Raw genomic sequence first — 16,397 nt, 5'->3', positions numbered from 1 at the left:
GCTACAATCAATCTAAACAGCCCCGAAAGCAATTGTTAAACACTGGTTTGGGGCCAGAAAAATAAGAAGGAATATCTGTGTTTCTAAAAAACAAAGAAACCTCCTACTCCTACCCCACCGCACGCAGTACCAAAAAAACTACCGCATCTCCTCAAATTAACCGACTGATGATAAAACCAAATAAAAAAACTAAGCCATATAAAACTATTGTTATGTATTCTTTTAGATCCTACTACAATGTACGGGCATAACACTAGTTAATCATTTGATGATGTAGCTGTGATCGGCTTATCGCGAGAAGTTTAGCTAGCAATGCACACATATACACTCTTTCTTCAAATCTTCCATTAGAGAAAAAGGTCAGGATGTTTGAGACGAATTAAAAACTACCTTTCTTCAAAGCCACGCCACGGTGGATCATACATACAACGTGGATCTACTACTACTATCCGGAGCAGAATCCGGCACAATAGTAACTGTGTGCCTGTGTTCTACTTCTGCTCATCTTTCAGTCTCTCTTGAAACCAACCTAGGTATGTCAACATATATTGAAAGATTTGTTGATGGCGAAATGTACAATCTTAAGCCACAAAAAGGTGCGAGGGATTGTCTGTTTCACTCTGACGCCCTCTTTAGACTTCCACTCTAGCGCTATCCTCAGTCGGTGGATAGTTCCTCCACAACACCTGGATCATCAAAGGCCCTAGAGAGAACGCAAAATACACAAAAATCAGTTAACCAACATGATGGTACCATACCGCCCAAAATATGACAATTACCTCGTACATATGCCTTATCTTAGCCTCCTTAGTTTTCACCTGCAGGAGAGGAGGAGACGCATGTAATTAACACTGAATCAAGAAAAAAAAGGTTAAGTTTGCCAGGAGAAAAATCATCATACATATTCAGCATCATCTTCAGAGTCACTCCACTCTTCAACACATTCAAATGGCCTACCCATATCCAAGTGACCACCATCATATTTGCAAGGGTCAGGGTGCTTCATATCAACACTTCCTTGGTTGGCACAACCATAGCATATCTTATCTTCATCTTTAAAAAAAAAAAGAAGAGCAGCAGAGAGTTAACTGCCAAGTGACCAAACAGGGCACAAACACATGATAGTAGAAAATTGAAGGTTTACACATCTGCATGAACCAACTCGAGACATTGCAAATATAAAGCTTAAGAAAAATGGATGACAATACATTAGGGGCAAATAAACAGATAAATAAAGCACACACCATAAACTACAGCCAAGAACACATTTTTAAAAAAAATGGGACCAATCTAGGAAGGACTAGATTGATTTTGAATTAAGGAGGGGGTGAGGCTCGAACCCGGACCGGCTAGCTCGCAGCTTGCGTTGCTAGCCGGGAAGACCCCGGGCATTTCTCCAAGAACACATTTACAATAATATCTAAGTTCAGGTTGGTGAGAACCACATACTGTAGTTCAAAAATAAAAATTAAGATGGGGATATAGAATAATACCATTGTCAGTAGGATTAACCATGCAGAAACAGTTGACCAACATTTCCTCATGTTTTCCTCTTCCCGAACGTCTGATTTCCACAAAGAATAGATTGTCGATGCCAGCATCTAAATCATCTGCTTCTTTAGTCTTTGTAGTGAAATTGAGATGATAGTACCCCATAAATTTGTCACGAACTGATTGGTAGTGCAAAACATCTTGGAGCATATGTGCCAGATCCTATAAAAATAAAAAATTGAACATGATCAGCAATAGTCAATGATAAGGCAAATAAGAAACAGCAGGCTTGCGCGCGCGAGAGAGAGAGAGAACAAACCCCAAAAAGATTGTGATCCTCATTATACTTGTCCACTAAAGCTTGAACCAATTGGCACATTCTCTTATGGGTCTTCTCAGTTGCATATGATTTTGTACGCTTCTTGATTGAGCCATCAGGCCAGTAAATGCTTTGCCTTACAATAATATCCATATCAGAAACACCATCTTGCTTCAGCCACCTAGTTTGGACCAGAGCATCATATATGATTAGTAGATCGTACTTTCTCAAAAGTGGAGAACACAAAGCAATTACCAGTACTCTTTCAATTATTATCAGCCTGACATAGGATCAGGGTAACTAGTTTGGATGGAGGGTTGTTGAATAAGGGTTGAATAAGGGTTAAACAGTTCCAAAGTTGCCTCTAATATACTCACAAGTTACCAATGCAATCTTAATTAAAAAAAAGGTATGCCTTCTGCCATTTTCAGATCTCAAACTAATTGTGTTCTATCAGCACTGCTTTGACCCTTTGTCTATCACAATTTTTTATTAGTGCCTGAGGAAACAGAGTTGTGTTAATGTTCCTGGCTATAAGCTAATCAATCGCACAAATTACTATTAATATAAAAATATACCTGCATACAATATGGTGGGATAACATCACTATGTACTTTGTTAGCTTTCAGCTATAGTAAAAGTAGGTACAATAGCAGGTTACCAGCTATAAACATATTTTAAAGAGATAAATGAATAGAGAAAAAAGTAGCGGGCTACAGATCTGTAGTCAGCTGCAGCACGGACTCCAAGACGTAATGCACATGACAGGTGGGACCAGGTATTAATAGTATATTAAGCAACTATTGTATGAATTGGCTATTACATTGGCTATAGATGATTTGGAGTTAGTAGTGGGCTATACTATTAAACTTGCTCTAATGGATCTATGAACTATTTTAATAATTCAAGCAAATACTGGTACCAGGACAGGAATATGAAAAAACAATAAATGCTGCATTTATTATCAACCAATGTTGACGCTTAACAAACTTAAGGCCAATCCACCCTTATCCGTTTTCATATTGTAAAGCTTGTGATTATCTTCTTTGGCCTACACTGGTAAAGCACGTGGCTAACTGGCTATGTAACACTACGAGGATATAATCAACTGCAGGCGTGCGCATAAAACAGGAGAAATCAACCTACAAAAATCTAGAGCACAGTTGAGGAACTTTACAGTTTTGGATGCCGACGGCCTTCAAGATGGCGATCGATAGCATTGTGAGTTTCCTGTAAGCTTGGGAATGGCCCACCCAGATCAGGATATGTGTGGACAGATCCTGCAGATCGACCCTGATGTAAAATGTGAGTCCCCATTGACACATCAGCCGGGACCAAATGCGTGAGATAGGAGACAAGGAAAGGCAGCGCCTTGATGGTTCGGAGAACTCAATGGTATCCTGAGCTACTGCTACTGCCTTTGGCTGAGAAGAGGATGAGGAATCAAAAATTATGGACGATACCTCCAGCAGAGTTTGTGCAGATGCTGCATCTGCATGCCCCTTCTCTGCACACCTGAAGTGGAAGAAGCAAGCTCAATGAGTGGAAGAAGCAAGCTCAATGATTAGAAGAACAATTTATATGAGGAGATGCACAATCCATATCACCACCATGAGATGTAAGTTATCTCACGAATGTGATTAAGCGTTGCATGATATAGCAGTATAATTTGCAAAGAGATGGATATCACAGCCGAACAAGTAACAATTTAGTAACATACAGATTAACAAACAAGTAAAACTGGTTCAGGCCAAAAAATTATCCGTAACTTGTAACATGAACCCAACTAAAATACATAATACTTGAGCCTTCTGTTCCCAACCACCCAAAAATCATAGAAATCCCCATCGACAATCAATTGGAACAAAACATAATGATGGAGCGAGAGGGATGGGTGGCGTTGATCATACAATGGGCCGGAGTGGTCGGGATGCAGATGCTAGTGTAGACCAAGGGTTTCTACAGATGCAGTCTCAGCCCCCATGCTCCTCCTCCTCCTCCTCCTCCCGACACCTGAAGTTGAACATGCTCCAACGATGAGAAGAAATTCTATACCTCGAAGGAAATCATAGAAATCGAAACCGATTGATCGAGAGAGAGAGACGGGCATACGGTTGGCACGAGTCTTCACTTCCTTCGGCATCGTGCTGCCGCCGCCGCCGATGGCCTGAACGTAGCATGGAGATGGCGGAGAGTAAGAAGCGCGGGATTAGGGATTGGATTGGTGACTCCCGGCGGAAGCGGAACCACAAGCCGGGCCGATTGTTCTTCCTCCTCTCGCTCTCCTCCCAACCTCCGCGGCTCCACCTTGCGGCCGTGAAACCAACGGAGGCCGACAGGGCTTCGCTTCGGGATGTGGCCGCGGCGGCGCGGTGGCGAGAAATGAACTCTGGCAAGGAGAAAAACTCAAAGCACTTACCGGTCGGATTCCGCAAAATTATGGGCCGAAGGTGGATCATATATGGGCTGAAATTGCGATCATCCACGTGCTGGAAGGAATAAGTTCACCGGAGATCCCTCAACTTAACAGCGAGCTTTTTTAAGGTCCCTTAACCACAAAACGAGAAATGTATACCCCTAAATTCACACAAACGGTTCAAAGGAGGTCCCATGACAGTATATGTGGGTGGTTTCGCTGACGTGGCATCCTAGCCAGCAAAAAAAAATTTAAAAAGTATGTGGGGCTCACATGTCAGTTGCACATCTTTTTTTTTCTTTTCTTCTCTTATCCTTCTCTTCTCTTTTATCTCTTCTATTTCTCTTCTTCTTCAGTGAGTGAGGGCCGGCGGCGGAGATGGCGGAGCGGCGATGGCAGGGGCGGATCCAACATGGGGGCGGCGGGGTCTTAAGTCCCATTACTGGCATGAAGACTATGAGAGCCCCACAAAAACCCCACTAATTTTTTTTACTATATGTAGATGGAAGGGGGACTGTAACTCTATCTAGTTTGCTCAGAACCACTGCTATTTCTTTCTGGATCTGCCATTGGATGGGCGGGTGGCGAGTGAGCGTGGCGGCGGGTCCGCGCGGCAGCCAAGCGACGACGGGCGGCGGCAGACGAGCACGGCCTGCGGGTAGAACGGAGACGGGTGAAGCGGTGCCGGGATGAGGGCCGAGATGGGTGGCGGCGGGAAAGCAGAAGTCAAGCGCGGCGGGTTGCGGGCAGAGTGGCCGCGTTCGAGCACGGCGGCGGGCGAGCGAACGAGCACGGCGGGCGGAGGAGGGGGCCACAATGGCGGAGGTGGCCGAAGAAGGAGCGTGGTGGCGGTGGGCGAGCTCCGCCGGCCTACTCAGCCCACCACGTTGCCCAAGAAAGGGAGGAGCATGGCGATGACGGTGGTGAGGCAGATGAACTCTGAGCACGAAGGGCCCCACGCGGAGCTCCTTGGTGACGATGGACAACCACCAAATCTGGTCGAAGTCAGGGATCTGCGAGAAGACGATCTGCACGATGCCAAAGAGGATCATGTAACGGTTACTCGAGCTGTGGCACGGGTCGCCATGGCAGTTGTGGTGTAAGGGTTACTCGTGCTCGTCCGCTCTGCCCGCCACCGTGCTCGCCCACAGGCCGCACTTGGCTGCCGCGCGGACCCACCGCCGCGCTCGCCCGTCCATAGCCCTCTCCGCCACCGGCCTCATTCACTGAAGAAGAAGAAGAGAAAGAGAAGAGATAAAAGAGAAGAAAAGGAGGAGAAGAAAAGAAAAAAATGTGAAACTGACACATGGGCCCCACGTACTTTTTAAATTTTTTTGGCTGACTAGGATGCCACGTCAGCGAAACCACCCACTTATACTACCATGAGACTTCCTTTGAACGGTTTGTGTGAGTTTAGGGGTACACATTTCTAATTTTGTGGTTAAAGGACCTTAAAAAATCTCACTGTTAAGTTGAGGAACCTCCGGTGAACTTATCCCTTCTGTAGCTAGTAGCAATGCCCAAGCAGCAGCAGCGAGGAGCAGGCAGCAGCTGTAGCAAGCTTTAGTACCACCTTGGCTAACAAGCTTGGTGAGTACCACCTTGGCTAACAAGCTTGGTGCGCAATTTAATTCCCGGTTAGCTATTTTGCACAAAACGAGCACGAATGTGCAAGTGAATTAATTTAGAGATATGGTTCAACTGAATGAGTTGGCCTACGTATGTACTGGCCCCCGAGCATTACAAGCAGCAGTTTGGGTTATTTCAGTTTTGATACTGATCTAAGCTGAAGATGTCTCATTTTCACCTTCAGGTTGTTTGCTTGCTACAACCTGCTGCTCTTGTTCATCGTTTTTCGACTGGCCTTCAGTTAATGGTTGCTGTACTTCATGACCCGACAGTCATAACTCATAAGTCGGGGGCTGCCGTATTTGGGGTGTGTTTAGTTCACGCTAAAATTGGAAGTTTGGTTGAAATTGTAACGATGTAACAGAAAAGTTGGAAGTTCGTGTGTGTAGGAAAGTTTTGATGTGATGAAAAAGTTGAAAGTTTGAAGAAAAAATTTGGAACTAAACTCGGCCTTGAACGTTCGGTTGATCCTTTTGAGGTTCTCGAGGCTTTTGAGTCTCTTCGCCTGATTGGCTGCCAGTCGGATGTTGTTGAGCTGCATCTCTTGACTAACCGCTGGTTGTGGGATGCTCAATTTTTTCCTGACTTGCCAATCCAATCAATGTCAGAAGGTTTCATGTAAACAGGAGGTAATAGATGAAGGCGTTTTCAATTATGGGTGTTAACTTTAGAAGGATACAGTGTAAACAATACCTAGAAGAAGTCCTAAAGCACAAATTTGCCCGACGATTAAGAGGTGGAGGATTCGGCGCCTTAGATTTCGGCTGAGGAGTTGTGACAGTGTGGCTAGCTTTGCTGCTTATATACTCATCTTCATCATTTTCAACTACCAGCCATCTTTTCCTTTTATGATCAGCATCATCTATCTTCGGGCTAGCTGCTGCTCTTTTTTCTCCCCTTTGACCATGTTCACCGATTCTTGGACCAGTAGTTGATTTTTTGGGAGTCTAATGCCTCATATTCGGTGGACGAGACACGATCAGATGATTTTCTTGAAAACATACGAAATGCAGTATTACAAGTTTGTCCCTATAATGATGACATAAATGACTTGTAAAAAAGAAGAATTACTTTAGGAGCCAGGTTGAGCAAATGGTATGTATTTACAGGCTTCTTGCTAGTGGTCGGGATTTCAATGTGACTGGCATTCTATTCTTAAAATGTGTCAAGTCCAAGGATTCCTTGGCTTCACGAGATGGGTCCTCTACCCCAGCATATTAAGCAGGGTGTACTCGGTCTTTGATTGGTTGCAACCTTGTTTTGATGAAGTGCCGAGTAACATATTCACTGGTCAGTCCCAAGTCCCAACCCATTCAGGTATTGCGCTACCAGCTGTTTTGATTTTAAGGAATTGCGCTGGGGAAGTCATTTTCCCTGCTTGCAGGTTCCTGAACAGGTGCTCTGATGCATTAGAATCGGAGCTTCTAGCATGTGTGGAGGGAATCAGCCTGGTGATCCAATGGACGATGCTTCCTATTGAAGTGGAGATGGATTGCTTGACGGCGGCCCAGTTGATGCAGTCCAAGGAACCGGACCGTTCTTCCCTTGCTTTCATTGTTAGACAGATTAAAGGGCTGATCGATGGAGAGAGGGAATTCATCATCAGGAAGGTCCACAGATCTCAAAACCAGGCTAGCCATGCTTTAGCAAACATAGCTCGCACTGATATGCTCTCTTTCCTTTGGGTAGGCGACACATGTAATCTTATTTCTCAGCTGGTTTGTAAGGACTTGTCGATTGAGTAATAGTAATTCCCAGCTCTTCCCCGAAAAAAAAAAAGGTCCCAACCCATTCATAACCATAAATTTGGACATGAGTGTGTCGGCTTCAGATATTTCCTTGTCATTGGGAAGGGAGTTTCAAGATGATTGATGGACTGGGGGGAAGTTCGACAAAATCAAGAAGAGAAGGATTGGGGTTTGAACAATAAAACAACTCGCCATACTCTGCAATATATTGGGCTCTATGGTTGAGCAGGAATGATTTAGTTTTTGATAAATCACCATCCATGTCATATATGCAGGTAATCTTCAGGACAACATATTGGCTTCGATACTGGACTCAACTACAAAGGTGTGACGAAGATTGTGAGCTTATAAAAGTAACATGTCGCAAGCTTGAGACGACGGTTATACAACTTTTTACCAACTATGGATGGAGATTCACAAATATACTTCTTTAAATGTGTTATGTTTTTTTAGTTTAGTTATGTCTTTTAGTTGTTGGGTGTTTTCATTATTTTCTTGAACTACACTCTTGGTTGTGTGCTGAACTGTAATAATTGGTTGTAGCTCTTTTGAGCAAAGGCCAGGATGATCTATTCCATTATCTAAAAAACCAACCCTTATTGGAAGTTTTCAGAGGAAGGGAGAAATATTTATTCTTTATATCGGTGTGCAGTGGGATACCAGCACCCGCGACTATACATGGATTTTCCTTACAGGTTTGGAGTTTTGGGAAGAATCACCGGTGGAGAAGGTTGAAATGTGGCAAGATGCCGAGAAAAGATTCACATAGATGAATGAAGATGACTATTTGAAGGATTGAATTCAGGTTTAAGTGATACAACTTGATGCTGTAAAAATCCAGTAAACCTAAAAGAAATCAGATGAGGTAAGGCCAAATCCCTGATAGAGAAAAGACTCGAAGACGACTATTTCGCCGGAGTTGAGGGTTGGAAATCCTCACCGCATGTGGAACGCCAACTGATGATCTCCTTGGCTAAAAGAACACCGTTCTTCACCAATTCCATCAGACGAGCCTAAGTGACTTTCAGCTTTGCCACTCCTAGATGGAATCTCTGCTCTTTTCTTATCAGAGGAGGCCATTTGCTTAGGATTAGAGTAGGATTCCTTAGGAGCTAGTGTTCGGAGAGGAATGCGGTGAATAGGAGTAGTGGAGTGATGCGAATCTGCGGCGGAGGCTGAAACCTAGCTTTTGGAGGCAGAGCGGTTTTTCAAGCGAGAAATAGTAGTGCGAAGGGGAAAACTTGGGCGAGGAAGAAGATGCAGGGAACAAGTCCACTTTGACTTTCTCAATTATAGCTTCAATCTAATTCGTATGTTTTAACCGCAATACTGTATATTTTGAACCCTCAAGTATTAAAACCAACGTATTTTTTGACTCCCTCAACAGTTATAAGAGCGGTTTTTGTTGACGTGGCTCGTTGACTAGTCCAATCAGCTGAGTCAACCAGTGAGGTCCACATGTCTATATCCTTTCGTCTCCCTTCTCTTTTCTGCTGCGGTGGCGGCATCTGGTGACGGCATGGAGAGGGTGACATGCATGGGCGGGAGGTGGAGAAGGGGGCAGCGGCAAAAGGTGCGTGTCCTGTCCCTCCAATGACTGGAGCGGAGGAAGGAAATGCGGTGTAGTATCTTAACAGGCACCCTCGTGGAACAACCAGCGTGCATCGAGGCCGAGGCTCGAGGCAATTCGCCCTAATTGCCACTCGTGTAGAGGTCGACCATGGCCACGCAGATGTGCAGGGACTTTAAGTCCACCTGCCCCGGCACGCCGGCGACTAGCGGGCTAGCAACGGGCGGGAGGAGCATGTGGACGGCCATTGCTGAGACGCAAAGGATGCCGATGAATTAACAGGGAAAGTGATTTCATCCTCCACGGATATCCCCTCCTTTTTGGTATGCCACCTAAATAGTCATAAAAAATATGAAAGAAAATGGCAACATTGATTAATATGAAATATATCACTTCACAAACATACAAGTTTATATTCAATTTCTACAAGTTGTAACAAAAATAACAAATATAGTTACAAATGTGCGATAACTATTTTCAGTTTAATTTGTTATTTTTGTTGCAACTTGTAGAAGTTAAATATGGTTTTGCATGTTGGTAGAGTGATATATTTTGTATTAATCTATATTGTCAATTTTTTTGATAACTATTTAGATGACATGCAAACAACGAGGGGACGTACTCTCTAGGAATGAAAATCCACATCCTTAGTTAACATGGACATGGACAACGCCGCCGCCGCCCTTTACATTCTCGTTGTTTTTATTTGAGATCTAAACGCAACACAACTCAATCGATCAAATGCATGAATAAATAAGCTGAACATATCGTTGATTTAATGAGGGAGTGGTTCTTGGTGCTCAGCTCGTCGTGATTGTTCTGCCTCGAGGCCGCACTGCCGCTACGCGTCGGGGCTGCTGAGCCGCCGCGCGCTCCGCCTCCAGGTTGGACCGCCACCGCTTCGCCTTGGGCCGCGTCGTCGCTCTGCCTCCAAGCTGGGTCGCTGCCGCTCCGCTCAAGGCTGCGCCGTCACTCCACCATGAGGCTGGGCCGCCGCACGCGTCGGGGTCGCCCAGCCGCCATGCCGTCGCTCAGCCTCAACGTCGGGCCGCCACTCCGTTCGAGGCTGCGCTGTCGCTCCACCATGAGGTTGGGCCGCCGCGCCGCCGCTACACGTTAGGGACGTCACGCCGTCGCTCCACCTTGGGCTGCGCGCGAGGCCGCGCCGCCGCAGCTCCACCTCTAGCTGTCATCTCTATGTGGCCGTGTGGGAAAGCCTGAAAGAAGAGTGAAGAAAGAAAAATTGAGAGAGAAAGAAGAGGGGGAGTCATTGATATATAGCCCCCACATGCTGACTATGCGCCACATCAGCGAAAACCACTCTCAAATTCATCAAGTCATTCTGCACCGATTTTAATAGTTGAGCTTTGAGATACCCAATATTATGGTTAAAGGATATGAATTAGTTAAAGGATATGAATTAGATTAGAGCAACAATGAGAGAGTCACAGTGGACTTATTCCAAGATGGAGAGACACGAAACACATGTGTTGGACCTAAAACCTAGCGCGTTTGAGGTCTAATAACGAACATTACTACAGCAAGGAATAAGTACATTTACCATCCCTCAACTTTACATCGAGTTTGATTATCGTCCCTAAACCGTAATAATAGAATTCTAGAAATATTCACCCCTCACTTACCAAAACCGTTCAAAATGGTATGGACAGGTGGTTTTGTTGAAATACTAGCATTCTAGTTAGAAAAAGAAAATACAAAATACATGGGGCCCATATGTAAGTGAGACGATCTTTAATGCCTCGCAGTACCTCGTCCTCGCGTGCGTCTCGGCGTCTCAGCCATGGTGGAGACTGGAGAAGGCCAGCGCGGTGGCCTCCCGTCGCCGACCAGCCCCCTTGACCAGATGGCCCTTCGCGCGACGTCACTGCTGCACGGCGGCGTCACGGGCGGGGTCGGCCTCGGCATCCTGGCCGCTGGCCGCGCTCGAGGCGCAGAAGGAGGAGGAGGAGCAGAGGCCGGTGGTGTCCGCCGCCGTCGTCCTCTGCCACCGCACGGCGCCGCACCGCGCGGCAGATCTTCTTCACCAACAGAATCGTAGATGCTTGAGCGGAAGGAAGGAAGGACGCCGCAGTTGTAACATAAACGAGACAATGAATAATATACTCATAATACCATTCATCGATTTTAGAGCGTAATGTTCATGCATCTTGAACTATCCTGCTCGCCCGTGCTATACGATGAATTAACCTTGAAATATCTGCTCGTTGCAAGAACTCCCTCCCAGCAACGAATGGACGAGAGAGCCAAGATCAGTGATGATTAAATTACATGAACAACTAGCTAGTCCTCTGCTCCTGCCCAGGAGCACACCACCGGGGATGAGGTGATCTATGGCCACCGCCGGGATCAGATCAAATTCCGCGGAGTTCAGGAGGAGTAACTGTTTTGCTTGTGTTGGTCGAGATGATGGAGGATGAGGTTGGTGGGGGACGCACGCTCGGTTGATAGATTTGATTTGGGATGTTTGATCACGGCCGCGGACGAGGTGAAGTGTTTTTGCGGTGGACGTCCGCTCTTGCATGAACTGATCGGCGCTGCTGTTCTGTTCGCCACGCTCAGGAATTAAAGATTCTCACTTACATATTGGTATCACGCTTTTTTATTTTCCTTTTTTCTGACTAATATGCCACGTCAGCTAAACCAGCTTTCAATACTGTCATGGGACCTGTCTCAAACGGTTTTGATAAGATAAAGGGTAAAGATTTTTTATATTGAAGATTAAGGATGTCAGTTAAACTTGACGTGAAGATGAGGGACGGCCAGTGGAATTATTCCGCGTGGCAAGCATGTCTGGGCTTTAAGTGGCTACGCTTTGGCAACCTACATGATATATTACCCAGGACCATTACTTCTTCGAGTAATAACCAACAGTTATAACTTAGAGCAATTTTATGGTCATTGAGGAGGTAGGTACTATTTTTTTTATTGTAAATTTGGTACTTAGGTATTATGAGGTATTAAATTTTACATTAAATTTTTGGTACCTCATGGTAACTTCTTAAGGACCGTAAAATTGCTTTATAACTTAACTCCGAAGTTATTATTTTCAAAGGGTATCAACAATATGCTCATGAAGCGTCTCAGATGCCTTTTTTTTTAATAAAGTTAGATGCTAATTGAAAAACACCCGAAGACGCGTGGTTAATATCATATTTCTAAGACATGATTGGTCTAAAGCTACATGCACCCAAGTTTTAAGACGCGGTTGGCCTAGAGCTATGCACATTATATACTCAAGAAGCAATCGGCTTTGAGCCATGTGCATCACATTCCATGCAGTCAGGATATCACTCAGATCATATTATTAAGCCACTAGGTTAACAAAAGGATTATTATTGTTGACTATATGTTTAGTTTTTTCTCAACTAAACACATAGTCGGAGACTACGCCTAATAGGTGCATCTATTCGATGCACCTATTTTTATCAATTAATTCTTCGAAAAGATCTCCACAACCTCTTTTAAAGTTTTTGAAGGGGACTCAAGAAGAAAGCACTAGGGACATTACTTCTAGAGAAGCTGGAGCACTCAACTAAAAAAGAAAAAAAATCCAAAAAATGCTATTGATAAGTACTCAATTCCAAGAAATATCATCTCCGACTAGGATTTCTATGAAATGCCATCATATAAACGACTTTGTCCTAGAAACATACCATCACAGTTAGAGCTCCATTAGCGACCCTCGGTTAAGTGCTATGGGATGCCATTCGGTGTTATAGAACGAACAATTTATTTAACGGTGAGGGATGGACAGAATCCTAACGGCGATGATATTTCTAGAACAAAATCATTACTTGTATGATGACATTTTATGGATTTCGCACTCGCCGATCTCATTTCTAAGATTTGGGTGTTTATCAAAGGTACTTCTTAATTATATTTTCTCTAAGAGAAGAGTCCCCGACTGCAAAACTCGTTTGTACTATTTCCTGCACTCCACCGATTCATCTATATGTTTGCAACTTTTGTCATCGTCAGTAAAAAATCGCATATTCAATTGCTATTTGCCAACGAAGTTCTTGCCCCGCTTCCATCAGTTTCATGTTCTTGATGATTTCCTGCAGGATGGGATACTGAGATAACTACAAAACAGACCACAGGTCAGTCATCTATAGCTTCTAACAGCCTTCAGGAAATGTTGTGCCAATGTAACTGCGCACGACATGCAAGAAACGAAATCAAACATTCTAGTTTTCAGCCATAAGAGTTTCAGATTTGATAATTAATATTGTCTGTAAGCAGCTGTAAGCACCAGGTAATATATACTCTCTGGGGTCATAAATATTAATGCCACTGGTGAAGAAACCATCTTTACTCGGTCGGTCAAAAACCACAATAGTCCTGGTTATAATAAAAACCGGGACTAAATATGGTTTTTAGCCCTGATTTATAAGCAGAACGGGACTATATGATCTTTAGTCTCAATTACTACCACCAACCGGGACTGCTGTTGCTCTCAGGGATTTTTAGTCCGACTAAAGTTCGGATCTTTAGTCCCGATTTATATTATCAACTGGGACTAAAGATTAGTCCCGGTTAGTAATACCAAAACGGGACTAAAGATCAAAACGCATATAATCCCTAGTCCTTATCCTCTTCTCCCGTCCTAAGACACAAACTCCTCTCTAATCCTTATCTCTTTCCTCACTTCTACCTTATCTCCACTTTTAGCTTATCTCTTTCCTTCCTCACGGAGCAAGCGCATGAGACCGGGCCGACCGGGCGGCGGCGGCCGGGGAGGAGGGGAGGCGGCAGCGGCGACGCCGGCCGTGGGCACGAGAGGAGGGCGGCGGTGCTGGTCGGCAGCCGGCAGCGCCCACTCCGGGACTTTTATCCTGTTTTAAAAAAGAATTTGCGATTCATGGATAATTTCTTTGTGATTTGTGATTCGTTGTATAGATTAAGATGTATAATTTCTTTTTTAAGAATTAGTGATATGTGATGTATTTGGTTTGTGATATTTGGCATGTTACTTAATTTAGGGATATGCATCCCATTTGATTTGGGCCACTCGATTTGGGAGAAAATAGTTACGGATTAAATATTAAGTATCAACCGAAACAGTAATAAAAAAAACAAACCGGCTGACTTCTTTAGTCCCGGTTGGTGGTATTTGAACCGGAACTCCGGATTCGTAGTCCCAAAGCATAGGCGGATCTGTAGGGGTCCGGGAAAAGGTGGCGACCCACCCTCGTGTATAGGGAAAAAAAAAAACTAACATCGATCTCGCGGACGCGGCGTGGATGAAAAATTGGAAACCGAAGCGACGCGGAGGGCGGAGATGCGACGCGCGAGCGGCGCGCCTCTCTTCATCGCGAATCGCGATCTACTTCTCGTCATCTCCTCGTTTTTCGCCAGTTCGCTCCGGCGCTCTGCTCGCGAGTCGCGTGATCGCATCGCCGGACGCTCGCGGAGCCGCCAAGCCAAGTCGAGTCCGCCGCCGTGCGTGTTGCACCATCGCCGCGAGGAAAACGAGCGACGCAACGAAAATGAAGGCAAGGCAGGAAGGTGGAAGCTGCTTTGCCGCAGGCCGCAGGCCGCCGACGCCATCACGCTAGTCAGCAACCTCAAGTCCTCTGTTCTCAACCTGCCGGCTGCCGCGGCATCACGCGTTCAAGAGCAAGCGGTGCCGATGTCACTGCGTGTCTGCGTTGTGCTGCATGTGTTGTGCCGTACTGCCGTTGTGCTGCATGCCTACACAGTTACAGTTACAGGGCAACAAGAACAAGCCAACGATTTGATTTTTAGGTTTTCTACTTGTATATCCTTTTTCAACTTTCAGTTTTAAAATTTTTAACTCTTGTGCATTGTGATATTAATTTGTAGTACTATATTGTAAATTGTTGAAATATAAAGAAAGATGGAGATATTGCCAGGGGCGGAGCCAGCTGTTAAAACCTGTGGGGTCAAACTGGTAAAATTGTTTAAGTTTTCTAATGTTGCAATGTAAATATCAATAATTTTTGGGCTGTTTTGTAAAAACCTGTGGGGTCAACTGATTACACTTACCTCCGCCACTGGATATTACATCTTTTTTTGAAAAGACCCAGCAAAGAAAAATGCTTCTAAATTGACTTCTTCCCCGGTTGTGGTAGGGGAGCACACTTAAGAAATAGTATGGTAATCGTCTTTAAACTTTTATAGTCGTATTACCTTCTAAAGAAGTCAAAATTTTATTTAATTACTAATTCTATAGGTTATAAGATGCTTTATTAATATATCATGATACATTTTTTGGTCTAGTATCATTAGATTTACTGTGTTTTTTAAAAAAAAGTTTTGGGTTGGATCACCCATATTCTAAATTCTAGATCCGCCACTGCTACGAAGGTTTACGAACCGGGACTAAATAACACTTCTCTACCAGTGTGCTTGCGGTAATATTTATCTAATTTTTAGAACTTTAACCATCAATAATTTCTTAAATACTTACTTTAAAAAATGTATGTATAGATTCACCTTGAAAAGTAATATTGTAATATAAATTCTATATATAAACTTAATTAGTATGAAAATTAATGGTTGAAGTCTTAAAAGTTAATGGTTGAAGCCTAAAAAGTTTGACCAAATCAAGGTTCTAAACATTAAATATTAATGGAGGGAAAAAGTGATTGTTCTCGAGAACTAGATAATATTGCCATTTTAGTTTTGATATTATCTTAAATATTTAGAAAAATTCCATTCGGCCTTAACGTCCCGTTCTTTTTCTTAGGAAGTAATCATTCCGTTCCAAAATATAACAATTTTGCTCTTACGATTTGTTCTAAAATATAACAACTTCTACACCAACATTCTCTTCCCAACCAATCACAACCTTCAACCATTCACCTTTTCCACCTACCTCCACTACTCAACCAATCACAACCTTCCACCATTCACTTTTCTCACCTACCTCCACTACTCATCCAATCACAACTCTCCACCATTTACTTCTACATACTTTCTTAATAACTATGTCTAACTCTAAAAATTCTTGTATTTCAGAACAAATGGAGTATGAATTGTTGGAAATTTGGTCATAATTCGGCATATTTTAATCCAAAATAACAAGATAATAAACATGATATTTACAATAGGATTTGATCCAGTGATAGTGGTGAATGTAATCAACATGAGCATGCTTAACGTTGAATTAGCATCAACAATCACATAATGACACAATGTTGACATTGCGATGAACATTAACAGTAAAACTTCTAATTG

The 16,397-nt window shown here is 43.8% G+C and overlaps 1 pseudogene; it reads right to left on the bottom strand.

Annotated features, from left to right (window-relative positions):
• Positions 1-694: 694 nt before the first annotated feature.
• Positions 695-9,421, bottom strand: LOC136351603 (uncharacterized; annotated as a pseudogene).
• Positions 9,422-16,397: the final 6,976 nt, after the last annotated feature.

The sequence above is a fragment of the Oryza sativa genome, chromosome 8 (assembly GCF_034140825.1).
Source record: "Oryza sativa Japonica Group chromosome 8, ASM3414082v1".
NCBI classification, from domain to species: domain Eukaryota; kingdom Viridiplantae; phylum Streptophyta; class Magnoliopsida; order Poales; family Poaceae; genus Oryza; species Oryza sativa.
This window is presented reverse-complemented; position numbering and strand designations above follow the sequence as displayed.